Source organism: Dipteris shenzhenensis, chromosome 14 (genome assembly GCF_047967505.1).
Source record: "Dipteris shenzhenensis isolate YYH24624 ecotype China chromosome 14, Dip_SZ_1.0, whole genome shotgun sequence".
In the NCBI taxonomy this organism is placed as follows: domain Eukaryota; kingdom Viridiplantae; phylum Streptophyta; class Polypodiopsida; order Gleicheniales; family Dipteridaceae; genus Dipteris; species Dipteris shenzhenensis.
In genome coordinates this window covers 55,370,408-55,383,477 of record NC_141609.1, presented here as the reverse complement: position 1 = coordinate 55,383,477, position 13,070 = coordinate 55,370,408, and positions in this window count along the sequence as shown.

Here is a 13,070-nt window from a genome sequence, read left to right as displayed (position 1 = left end):
CCATCTACAGCTTCTGATGCTATGGATTTGGCATTGGAGTCAGAAAGAAAGCAATGAAGAAGCTTTGCTACTCGCACCCCTCAAGCAAAGAAGCATACTTCATACTTCAAGTAGGAGGGTATAAGAGGTAAAGTTAGTAGATATGATGGCAAGTCTAATTGGAAATCTGCTAAGTCACGTATTAATCGAAGAACCAAAGAACTTGTCACATGTCACGAATGCAAAGAGAAGGACACTACTCTTATGAATGTGCAAAGAATCCACTTGCTACACACAAGACAGGTACCCAAGCAAAGAATGCTACCAACAACAACGGAGGCAATGGAGGGAGAACCAATGGACGTACCAACAGTGATAGTCAGCGCAACAACTCTGCACAGATCAACTACATTGATGATGAATCCCATGATAAATCTTTCAAGCAAGAGGGCGAGGATGAGGACAACGACACTGAAGATATCGACTACACCCCTTCAGGTAAGTGTTATTCAGATGAAAGTGCATCTTATTTTCATACTTGTTTGTTACATATGACTGCACTATTGCATGAAAAAGAACACAGTGTCTTATTTGATGATGGAAGCACCCATGATTTCATTTTGCAACATTTAGTTGAAAAGTTAGGGCTTGCAACCATCAAAACAAAATATAAAGTCAAGTCAGCTTTTCAAGGATCGAATTATAATTATTTGCAAATGGTTAAGGATCTTGAGGTGACTTTAGGGCCATTAGTTGAGAGCCATGATTTCTTAGTCGCTCCTTTACGTGAGCAAGATCTCATTCTAGGGATGCCCTAGTGTGTCGATCATAATGCCAAACCTGATTATCTTGAATGCACCATTATTGTGACTCAAGGCACTGAGACTATGACTCTAGAATGTGACAAGAATCTTCCCTCTTGGCCTATATTATCACATACCCAAGCTAAAAGAGCTTTGTGCAAACGTGAGAAGACATATCTGGTTATGGTCAATAAGATTGAGGCTAGTCTTGAGACTAAGAAAACTAAGCAAGAGCCTTTGGATCCTTTTCTAGCTACCTATGACGACTACTTTATGGAAGACTTACCCCCTGGCCTACCTCAATCTAGACATGAGGATCATAAGATTGATCTTATTCTAGGTAGCGCACCACCGTGTAAATCACCATATAGGCACAATCCTACTGAGCAACAAGATATTCAATCCCAAATAGAAGATATTTTGGCTAGAGGCCTAATTCGACCTAGTAGCTCACCATTTGGGGCACCTGTTCTTCTTGTCAAGAAGAAAAATGGAACTTTTTAAATGTGCATCGATTATTGTGCCTTAAATAAAATCATAGTGAAAAATTAATACCCCATTCCAAGAGTTGATGATCCACTTGACAAGTTGAAAGGATCCACAATCTTTAGCAAGATCGATCTTAAGTCAGGATATCATCAAGTGAGAGTGATCGAACCCGATATTTTCAAGATTGCTTTTAGAACCCAAACTGGTTACTATGAATTTCTTGTTATGCCTTTTGGATTGACCAATGCACCTGCCACATTTAGTCAGATGATGAATCGTATCTTTCTACCCTATTAAGACTTTGTGGTAGTTTTCTTTGATGATATCATGATTTATAGCAAGAGTCAAGAGGAACATGAGAAACACTTGGATCTTGTTTTCTCTCTCTTACGTGAGAACCAACTGTATGCCAACCATAGAAAAGTTCTTTTTTCCAGCCTAAAATTGAATATCTTAGACACATTGTTTCAACTGAAGGCATCGAGTAGATCCCAAGAAGGTAGAAGCGATAGTAACTGGCCACAGCTTAAAGATATCCATGAGTTACGATCTTTTCTAGGTTTGTGTAGTTTCTATCGTAGATTTGTTAGAAATTTTGCACATAAGGCACTCCATTAACCGAACTACTGCCTAAGACTCATGCTTTCTCTTGGGGTGAGCAGCACACTTTAGCTTTTCAACAACTTAAGGGTGCAATGATGCACACACTAATTTTGACCATGCTGGACTTTACGAGACCCTTCTTTGTCATGGTTACTGATGCTAGTCGATAGGATTTTGGGGCTATGCTCATGCAAGATAACCATCCAATTGGATTCGAGTCATGTAAATTAAAACTAGCAGAGCTAAGCTATTCCACGCATGATAAAGAATTAGCCACTGTGGTCCATGCCCTTAAACTCTGGAAACACTATCTTATGGGTTCCGAGTTACTCATTAAGACTGATCAGTCGGTGATCTTGGATCGGCACATTAAATGGGCTGCCTTTATTGATAGCTTTAAACCAATGATCTAATATCAACCAGGCAAAGACAATGTAGTTGCCGATGCACTGAGCCATCGACCTAGCATAAATAATATCTCAGTCATCGAGGGAGACCCTTTCGAGCCTATGAAGGTGGACTATCCTACTGATTGAGACTTTTCAGAAATCTGGCATAAGATTAAGCAAGCTGATAGCTCCCCTATGGCCTTATATTCCACTCATAATGACTATCTATTCTACGAAAAGCGCTTGTGTGTCATTGCACCATTTCGATGCTTGGTACTAGAAGAGGTACATCAGCCACCCTACATGGGACATAGAGGCATCACTGCTACATATCAGATTATAATTCAAGATTTTTTCTGGCCTAAGCTTAAAGTTGATGTTGTAACTTTTGTTGCACAATGTCTTATGTGTCAAAAAGTCAAGAGCTACAAGGGCAAATATCAAGGTTTACTTATGCCTTTACCAATTCTTGATGGCCCATGGGAGCAAATTTCTATGGACTTTATTGCTGGATTTCCTACAAATAGCTCAGTTTCTGATATGATTTGGACTATCATTGATAGATTTAGCAAGCAAGCTTACTTTATTCCTTGTAAGAAGACCTTGACCGCAGTCAGGCTGCTCGTTTGTTCATCAAGCACATCTTTATACACCATGGCCTTCCAAAAGTAATCGTGTCAGACCGGGATAGTAAATTTTGTAGTAACTTTTGGAACTCCAGTGATGTGGGGATGAATAAGGCTTATGCCCAATTTTTGATGCGCAACTTCAGTGATGTGGGGATGAATAAGGCTTTCTAATTTTTTATGTGCAACTCGAGTGATGTGGGGATGAATAAGGCTTATGCCTAATTTTTGATATTACAAAAGCTTATGTACATATTTGAATTTTGGAATATTAGTGGCTTGGCTAAGTGTATAAACTAAAGTTAGAAAAAGCCAGCTATTCTAGAAGGTGGATGGGCTTTTTGTAAAAGGGTATATGGAGGAAAGCACAAAATTGTACCCAGCACACTTGATTGCATGTCTTCAATGCTACAACCTCAACCCATTTAGTGCAATAATCAGTAGCACCAAGAATATATTGATCACTTGAGAATTTGGCTGCAGGTTTGATCGGTTCAATAAAGTCCAATCCCCACTTTTGAAAAGGTCCCAATGGAAGAATGGGCTGATGTGGCATTTTGTCACTATCATTTGGTCTGTCATCCCTTTGACATGACAAGCATGATTTGGCATAATTGTGTGCATATTTTAATACTATGGGCCACCATAATCTAGCGTGCAAGATTTTCTTGCTCACGACATCACTTGAGAAGTGGCCTCCTATTGGCCCTCCATGTGTCTCTGCTAACACAGCTTTTTGCTCATGGTCTTGGACACACCTTCTGATGACTTGGTCAATGCCTCTTCTGTACAACACTCCGACAACACTCCGACAATAATAAGGAAAGGTCTTCTTTGCAATACTAGCTTCTTTCTTTGATCCCTATTCAATGTTTCTAGGATTAGTCAATCAGTAAGGAAAAATAACATCTTGTCATACCAGTTTGGTGGATTAGCTAGTAAATAATGCCTAAACTTATGCAATGCATAAATCATACCAAGTGCCTCTCTTTCTATGATTGCATATTTTCTCTCATGTGTGGTTAAGATCCTGCTTGCATAGTAGACACGTCTGAACACATTTTGGTGTTTTTTGTTGCATTAGGACTGCACCAACTGCTGAATCTAAAGCATCCACAAATACTTCAAAAGGAAGAGACCAATTAGGGGGTTGTAGGATAGGTGCCACCATAAGCATCTTTTTCAAAATGCTAAATGCATATTCTTGAGGATTTCCCTAGATGAATGGTTCGGTATCTCTAGTCAGCTTTGTGAGAGGATAACAAATATTTGCAAGGTATCTTAGAAATCTGCAATGCCATTTGATTTGGCCTATAAATCTTTGAAGTTGTTTGTGTTTTTTGGGGCTTTTGCATTTTGAATTGCTGAAACCTTGTTAGGATCAATCTCCATACCTTGTTGGGAGATAATATGTCCTTGTAGTATTCCCCTACTAGCAGCAAAAGCACACTTTGCTGGATTTAAATTGAGACGAGCAAATTTGCATCTAGCAAAGCATAATGCTAAGTGATTCAAGTGTTCCACCATCTTTCCAAAAACTGAGAAATCGTCCAAAAATACCTTCATGAAGGATGTCAAGTACTCTGCAAATACCTCTTGTATATATTTTTGAAAAGTAGGTGGGGCATTCTTCAATCCAAAAGTCATCACATTGGATGGCAAACACACACCATTCTGTGACAAAAGAAGTTTTATCCCTGTCTTCTAGAGCCATTTTGATTTGGTTGTACCCACTAACGCCATCCAAAAAACTGTAAATTTCATGTCCAGCTACAACATCAAGCAATGAATCACAAAATGGTAGTGGTGTCTGCATTTAATTTTCTATAATCTACACAAATTCTCAGTTTCCCATTTTTCTTTAGAACAATGACAATAGGAGATAACCATGTGACATGTGTCAGGGGATATATGAAACCAACTCTTAATAACTTGTCAATCTCCTCTTTGACCAGCTTGGCATAATTTGGATTCATTCTATATCTGCTTTGTATGATTGGTACTACATTAGTTTTCAGATTGATTCTATGTTGGTAGAATTTAGGATCTACCCCCTTCATATCAGTGTAGTGCCATGCAAAAATATATTTGTACTGCATCAATAATTCTTTGAGTGCCATTTTAAAAGGTGGAGAGAGATTTGTGCTTACCATAATTGGTTGTGGGTTGTCACTGTTTTCCAAGTTCATCTCCTCCAAGTCATCTTGCCTGACCCTAGCACTTTTTTGCATATGTTCTTCAAATTGTATTTTTGCTTCCATGATTGCCTAATCGCTGATTTAGAAGTGATATCTCCTGGTGCATCATCTTTGCTTGCATCAGTAGCCTTTGTTGTATATTTTTTTGTGAAAACTTGATTCGACTGGTTTCCAACTTTGTTATGTTCTGCAGCACTCAGATCTATGTCAGAATGTTGTATTTGCTGATTTGGACCTAGATATTGATCAATAATCTTAATTACATCAATCTCAAAAATAGGAAACACCTTTTGGAGGATAAGTCAATCTTGGCTTTCTTTTTCCCTTTCTTGATAGTGATTCTCTCTGAGCCCCAGTCTTGCTTGACCTTGGCAGCTCTTAACCATGGCCTACTACCCCCAATAGCATTGAGTAAGTAGAATCCTTTTCCTCCATTTTGAGCACTACAAAAGTGATTGTGAATGTTAGTCCCATGATTGTAATCTCTTGCCCTTTCAATATTCCAAGAGGTTGGATTCTCCTTTGGTTAGCCATCCTCACCTGGAATGGTGCTGGAACGAAGTCATTGCAGCAATTTTTTTTGAATATATCCTCTGATAGGATATTGACACTTGAGCCTCCATCAACCAAAACTTTTGGAATCCTTTGCCTTTTGTAGTCTACATCAATGAGTGGTACTTGTTGGTAGTCCACATCTTCAACTATTGATGTGTAAATATCTGGAGTTTCCTCCTCATCATTACTTGGTTGTTGAGCTTTTTTTGTATGTGACTCTTCTGGATGCAATCTGTTACAAATTTGTTTCTTGAAAGCTGGAACTAAGTTTAGTAGTTAATCAAGAGTTGTTTGTACCTTGGAGTCCATTAACTCTTGTAAAAAGAGTGTGTTGTCTTCATTTTGCATGTTTGTGTCTTGTCACATCTCTTGGGCCCTTGTCGTAGTATCCTCACTTCCTAGAGTTGTTTTGCCATGTATTATAGTCCATGGTTTTGTCTGTGTAGTCGTATTCTGTAATTCTGGAAACTCTAGCTCTGTACTGACCTGAGAGTTTGTTTTCTATTTTGGAGTCGCATTTTGACTTGAGTAAGCACTTTCTGAATGTTGGCTCTTCCCTGGAATCTGTTTTGTTGTATTGCTACTACCCTCTAAAGCTATAGCTTGATTTTTGTGTTGTTGTTGTTGTGCAAGCCGATTATTTTCGGACTGCAATCGGCTTTGTTTGTACTGTATTATCCCTTTGCCTCTATTAGTCAAGTGTTCTTTTCTAACATCTTCTGAGGTGTTGTTCTCTAGCACTTGTTGCAATGCTTTGTTCCTGGTTTCAGTCTGATTTGGCTAGTTCATTGGCTTGGCTGTTTCCCTTGGGACAGCTCCTAGCCCTGGTAATGGCTTTGTATTCTTGGACCTTGTAACTACCAAAGCCTGAATATTTCTTTGATTGCATTGATTTTTGTGGTTGTACTCCTTCTTGATGGGTTTTGGATAGACCATATGTACTCCTGGAGGAGGCTGTTGCTGGTGATTTTGATTGGTCCTTCCGTCGTATTGAACAATGGGTATACCTCTTTTCTCCCTGTGCTTGCACCAAAGCTCACATGGTGGACCTTGCCTATGGCCATCAATACCACAGTAGGTGTAAGCTTGGTTGCCTCTACTACTAGTTCCCCCATGGTTGTTGATTGGGCCTTCTTGGGGTTGCATTTTGATACCTTTGTTGTGTTGGTCTTGCCACTGCTATTTGATTAGTAGGTATTGTTGGTGCTTGATTCTATTATTGCTGAATGTAAGGTGGTACTCTCCCTTTGTAATTGGGGCTATACCAGCATCTCTCTTTGTCATGATTGTACTTTTTGCAGAATTCACATGGAACCTTTTGTGGTTATGGGGGTGGCTTTAAGCTTTGCAGCTAGTCTTTAATCATCTTCTCCAACTTGGAGATTTTGTCTACTATCTTTTTTGCTGAGGATTTTTCTTTCAACTTTTGCTTTTTCTCTTTCTTCTTTTTCTTGGAGTGATTTTCTAATGAGTCATTTTCCTCATCTTCAGTATCTTCTTTTGCTTCACTATCTGTGTCTATCTCTGAGTCTGTTTCTGAATCTGAATGTCTTTTCTTTTTTGTCTTCTTGGATCTTGATGCTGTACCAAGTCTTCTCTTTGCCCTCTAGGCAGCTTCCACCATATTGTTAAAATCATTTGCTCCTCCAAGCTAGTCCCTCTCAACTACTGTAGTTCTCAATTCCTTATTTAATCCTTTGCAAAAATAGTCTCCTAGTTGCTCTTGGGTGGGTCTTTGGTTTGCTGTTAGCCTTCTGTTGAGGTTTCTAAATATCTGTGAATAGTCCTCAACCATGAGGTCTTTTTGTTTCATTGTTCTTAGTTTTTTCAAGATGTTCCCCTCTGGTGTTTTTTCTTTCCTAAAATAACTCAAGAAAGCAAGCTTTAATTCATCATATGTGGCAAATTGTGCAATACCATACTACATAAACCAATTCATTGCTTTACCCCATTGAATGTTGCTGCAAAGTGCTCCTTGGTATCATCTGGCAGTTGTCCAAATCCACTAGCTATCCACCTTATCTCAAATTGCCCAACATGGCTGTTAGGGTTTTGACCTTTCTTGCTAGTAAACTTTGTACCTTTGACCAATGGGTTCTGCATTTTTTGCTGAGCTACTGTGGAGCTTGAACTTTGACAGGCTTCTTTTTCTTTGGAGGTGGTGGGAGGGGATTGACATTTAGTTGTTTCCTTGTAGTCACAAAGACATTGGCTACAATATTAGTGGCAAGTATTCTGTGTAGTAATTCCTATGTTGAAGTGAGTAGAATTAACCTTGCTAGCTCAAAATTTTGCCTCTTGTACCTCTTGGCTATGTAGGGTCTTATCAGAGGAACTTGTCCCACTAGGGATATAATTAGGGTTGTGAAAGATATCATCTGGACACAGAAAATTTCCATGATAGATGACATAAATGAAACCAAATCTGCCTTAGTGAACATAGTGAGAGGCAGATAAAATTGTATATATGCTATCAAAATGGATTGTGTAATTCGCAAACGAACATGTAATGGCCAAGTTGCAAGCTTCCAATATTCAAGTTTTGCCCTTAACTTTACTAGCACCCAATCAGTTTGTTGTGAACGGGTGAGTCCCCAGCCTAGAGGATAACCAAGATGTCGAATGAATTGAGAAGCAGGGACAATTTCCCTAGGCCACAAAAGATTGTGCCAGTCCTGTGCATGTAAAGGCAGCAATTTTGATTTTTGAAAATTTACCTGAAGGCCAGCAGCCAATCCATATGTAGAAAGAGCATGCATAATCATGGACAGATCAGCCCGAGTATTTTTTGGAGTAAAGAAAGAATCATCAGCATATGCTTGAGCAATCATGCTGCGACTGCCAAGAATCTCCAAACCGTGCAGCTGGTCAGTGTCCAAGAGGTGATCCAGATATTGAAGCAGTGGATGAGTGGCTATGGCAAAAAGTAAAGCACTCAGTGGACATCCTTGTCTGACACAGCAAGCAAGAGTCCAAGATGGAGAAATATCTCTTGAGAGTATGCAGGCAGCTTCACTATCTTGATATAGCCAATTGATGAGTTGCTGCATTTTTGTGCCAAAACCCAAAGCTTGCATAGTCGATGAAATGAAATCCCACTGAACTGTATCAAAAGCTTTGGCAATATCAACTTGCAATAACAAAACATCCTGCTGTGTGTATTTGGCATATTCAATTCCAATGTAGGCATTAGCAATGTTATCAGTGATATGCCTACGCGGGACAAAGCCATATTGTGCAGGATGCAACCCATCATGTAAAAACCCCTTTAGCCGAGCAACAATCATTTTGGTAGTGACTTTGTAAATTACGCGCATAAGAGTGATAGGTCTCCAGTTTGCCAAAGACTCACAAATTTGTTTTTTAGGAAGGAGTTTAACAAGACCTCTCTTCCATGTGTCTGGCATTTTCTGATGTTGCCATGCAGCATTCACCATATATAGTAATGGATGCTTCAAAATAGGCCAGTATGCTAGAAAAAACTCGACTGTTAAACCATCCCATCCGGGGGATTTCCATCTGCCACATGATTTGAGCGCATCTGACAGTTCCCTCTCAGTAAAGGGTTCCTCCAATTCCAAAGCTTGAGTAGGGGAAATTATTGGAGAAACATTTTGCAACAGTAAATTTCGTACAAGCAAAACCTGTTGCGAGGGAGGAGCTGCAGAGCCAAATTGCTGGCAGAAGTGATGCACACAAACAGAGGCAAGCTGTGACCGTGAAGTAGTCCATGATCCATCGGGCATAAGCACCTGCAAATTTCTGTTTTGATTCTCCTCTGATGCAAACTCTTGAAAAATTCTTTGGAAGAGCAACCTTTATCTGTGAAGGCTCTTTGTCTTGCTCTAGTCTCCCATTTTGCCAGTTTCCTGTGATCATTTAGTTTAAGGCAATGTCTGGCCTGACGTAGTGTGGTTTGCTCATGCATGGACAACGAACGATGATGACTGAGTTCAGTGAGGTCTTGACAAGTAGACTTGGCCTGAGCAATGGTTTCCCTCAGAGTCTTCATGTAAGACTTGCCATAAGCTCTAATCACCATTTGCATTTTAGAAATAAAAGAGGCCCAGGCATCATCAACATGAAGATAACTGCTAGAGGAAAGACAATGAGCTGCTTCAGTAACCATTGCCTTGAATTCAGCATGTTGCAGATAACTATTGTTGATGATTAGATGTCGCCGTTGCGGCAATCTATCTTCTGGCATCTTATGAAAAGATAACCGCAGCCATAGTGGTGCATGGTTTGAATGCACAAAGGCATAGTCAATCCACATTTTGCATGCGAAATCCCCATTTTGTTGGGGAGCGACACTATACCAACGATCCAGTCTTGTGCCTGATAAGCGGAAAGAGCATTATGTTGAAAAGTGTAGCCCGGTGACAAAGGCTGCAATTCCTTCCAAAGGTCAACCAGATCCGAATGCAAAAGTAGTTGAGACCATGCATGCCTTTCAGGAGATAACATATGATCGTGGCCGGAAATGTTGTCTCCCTGTTGTGGAGCATTATTGAAATCCCCACATATGTAGGCATGATATCTCCACGGGTATTGTTGCATAGCATCCCAAATTACAGTTCTGTCTCGAGATGACTGAGGTGCATAAACTGAAGCAAATTCAAACACCTCTCCTCTAATAATGCATTGGAGAACAAGCCATTTGCCTTTGTTGTCATTTAATGCAATGACTGGTTGAAGCTCATGTTTGATTAGAAGGACAACCCCTGAGAAAGAGTGCTCCCCAGCATAGAAAATGTCATACCCACAGTAGTGTCCTGTCTTGCCTGCATAAATATGTTGGTTGTGCTCTTGTAATGCCACTATGTCAGGCTGAAATCTATTGATGTACAGCCACACAGATTTCCATTTCCTACTGTCACACATGCCTTGGACATTGAGTGTAAAACAGGTGATGTGAGCAGTCATATATACAGATATTTATAGTAATGTAACAACTATGTACAGCAGCAAAAAGTATGAGGTCAGCCTTGCATTTCTATCTCAGGGTCGAGGCCTCGCCCCTGATAAGTAGTCGGCTGAGAAGTAGACAGCAAAGCAGCAACCTCTTCTTCAGGGAAGAGTGTTCTGCTGGCTGTTACTGCAGCCCATGTAATCCCAATTCCTGTATTGATCTCTGGGGTGTTTCCACTAGAAGATGCACCATTCCAAGTGCGGGGGGGTGGAATTCTTCGAGCAGAAATAACTTTTCTTGGGCTCTGCCAGCCATCAGTTGAAAGTTGCTTTCCTTTGGGCAAGGATTGAGTAGCAGGAGGTGAATGTGAAGTGAGATTCGCATTGGTAACTACTGAATCTTTGCCTTTATCCTGACTTCCAGAATGCTGTCTACTGATTTTATTTTTGTTGGCAACTGGAGTAGGAGCATCTTTGGTGGGCATGTGGACTGGCAAGGTGACATGAGGCATTTTATGTGAGTTCAGTGGACACTGTGAAGCCATGTGTCCAAACTTTTTGCATTCAAAACAGGCCCCTGCAAATAAACCCCATTTGAGTTTATAAAATGCACTCCCCATGTTCACATTATTCACCGTGACTGAATAAGAGTCCGGTGTGGGATTATCAGTATCCCAGAGAATGCAAAATCTGTTTGAATTGCCATTTGGCCGTGGTGGGCAGACCACTTTACCTAAAGAGGCTGCAATTTTAGGCAAAAGTGAGGCCATGCATTGAGGGAAATCAACAACTTCAGCCCAGACTGGGCATCTGTGTCTGATTAAAGCCTGAAAGTCCCTTGTGGGAGACCATGGCAAGACATGCATCATTTGTTGCCCAAAAAAGAGAGGTGAATGTTCCAAAAGCATTTGTCTGTGGATCTCATCCACCATGATAACCTCGAAAAAGCCCCTGGCTGCATAGTCTACTTTACGAACAAAAGAGCCAACCAATGTGCGTGTCAGCCAGTTACCTATCTCTACAGCAGGTGGCATCCGGTCTGGAAAAAATAATATAACTGCATTCTTGGCATACTCTCTGACTGGATCCACAATTTCATCAACCTCAACCATGAGGCCAACTGAGGGAACCGAGTCTTTCCAGTCTTTTCTCGTATCTACAAATCCATCATATACTAGTTGAGCCTCAAGTGTGTCATGCATCGGGTCATGCTGACCCTCAACCTGCTTTTGCTTCTTGCAGGGAGCCGAGCGCTCCTTTTGAAATGTTTTTTCATATGAATACTCTGCCATGACTTGGTAAGAAAAGGAGCTTGAGAATGAAGTACCTGTAAGAGGGTAGAAGAAGCCAAAAAAACCAGTCCCAAAGAAATATCCACAGGGAGCTCACAAGAGAAGAGAGGAAGAGTATAGCTGGTGAGGAGATAACAGAGGGAAAGGTAAGATTGTGATACAAGACTGTTAGGGAAGACACCAGAGCAAAAAGCCCCCAACCTGTACGGCAGGAAGTACAAGATTGTACGGACGATGCTGAGTTGTACGGAGGTGTATACGGGCTGCACTGAGAGAAACTTGACAGTACGATGATACGACCGAGAACGTGAAGACTGGCCTGTACGGAAAGGTACGGGCGTACGTACGAAAAGGTATGGCGTATGGACAAAGTACGAAAAGGTACGAGCGTACGGACGCCGTACGGTAATCGTACAAATGTACGGACGAGGCCGTGTAGGTTTCCTGACTAGGACAAAACAGAGCGACGGACACCTCACCAAGATTGCATTTACACACCGCAAGCAAACGTAGGCACATCTAGGAGATGCACAAAAGGTACGGTAAAGCAGCAACTGATGCAGGCTTGGACGGAACAACTGAGGCGGGCTAGGATTTGTACGTCAAAAACACCGTACGACCTGTACGGGTAACCGTACAAAAGTCACAACGGTGGTTGGAGAGCAACAAACGCTGATAGGCTTGACACTGCTACCACACACTCTCTCACGCTTGCACGCTTCTCACACACACCTTCTCTCTCACACACACACCTCTCTCTCTCTCTCTCTCTCACACACACACACACACACACACATTGATGTACAACTCGAACAACATGGAGGGCCACCTTTCAATGTCTAATGAGCCCAACCATGTTTTGAGTCTTGAAGCCATAACATTGAATCTAAAACTCAAGAGGATATAGAGAAAATTGAAGCTTAAAAATTGCACATAAAAATGTAGACTGCGTTTACAAACATTGAAAGATAGTAACGCAAATGACATGCCTGATTCTTGCACAATGGATGATGTACAAACATCCACTAGATGGATGAAAAAGCTATATGCAAACCTTGTATTGATAACAAAAGTTCTAGGTTGACTCTACAAACTTCAAAGGGACTTTAAGGCAAAAAGAATGAGCAAATGCTATGCAAGGAGAGGACAATTTGTAATGTAAGAAGACTACTAGACACATGGGATTGATGAAACTACCACAAGGAATGGAACCCATAACATGCAC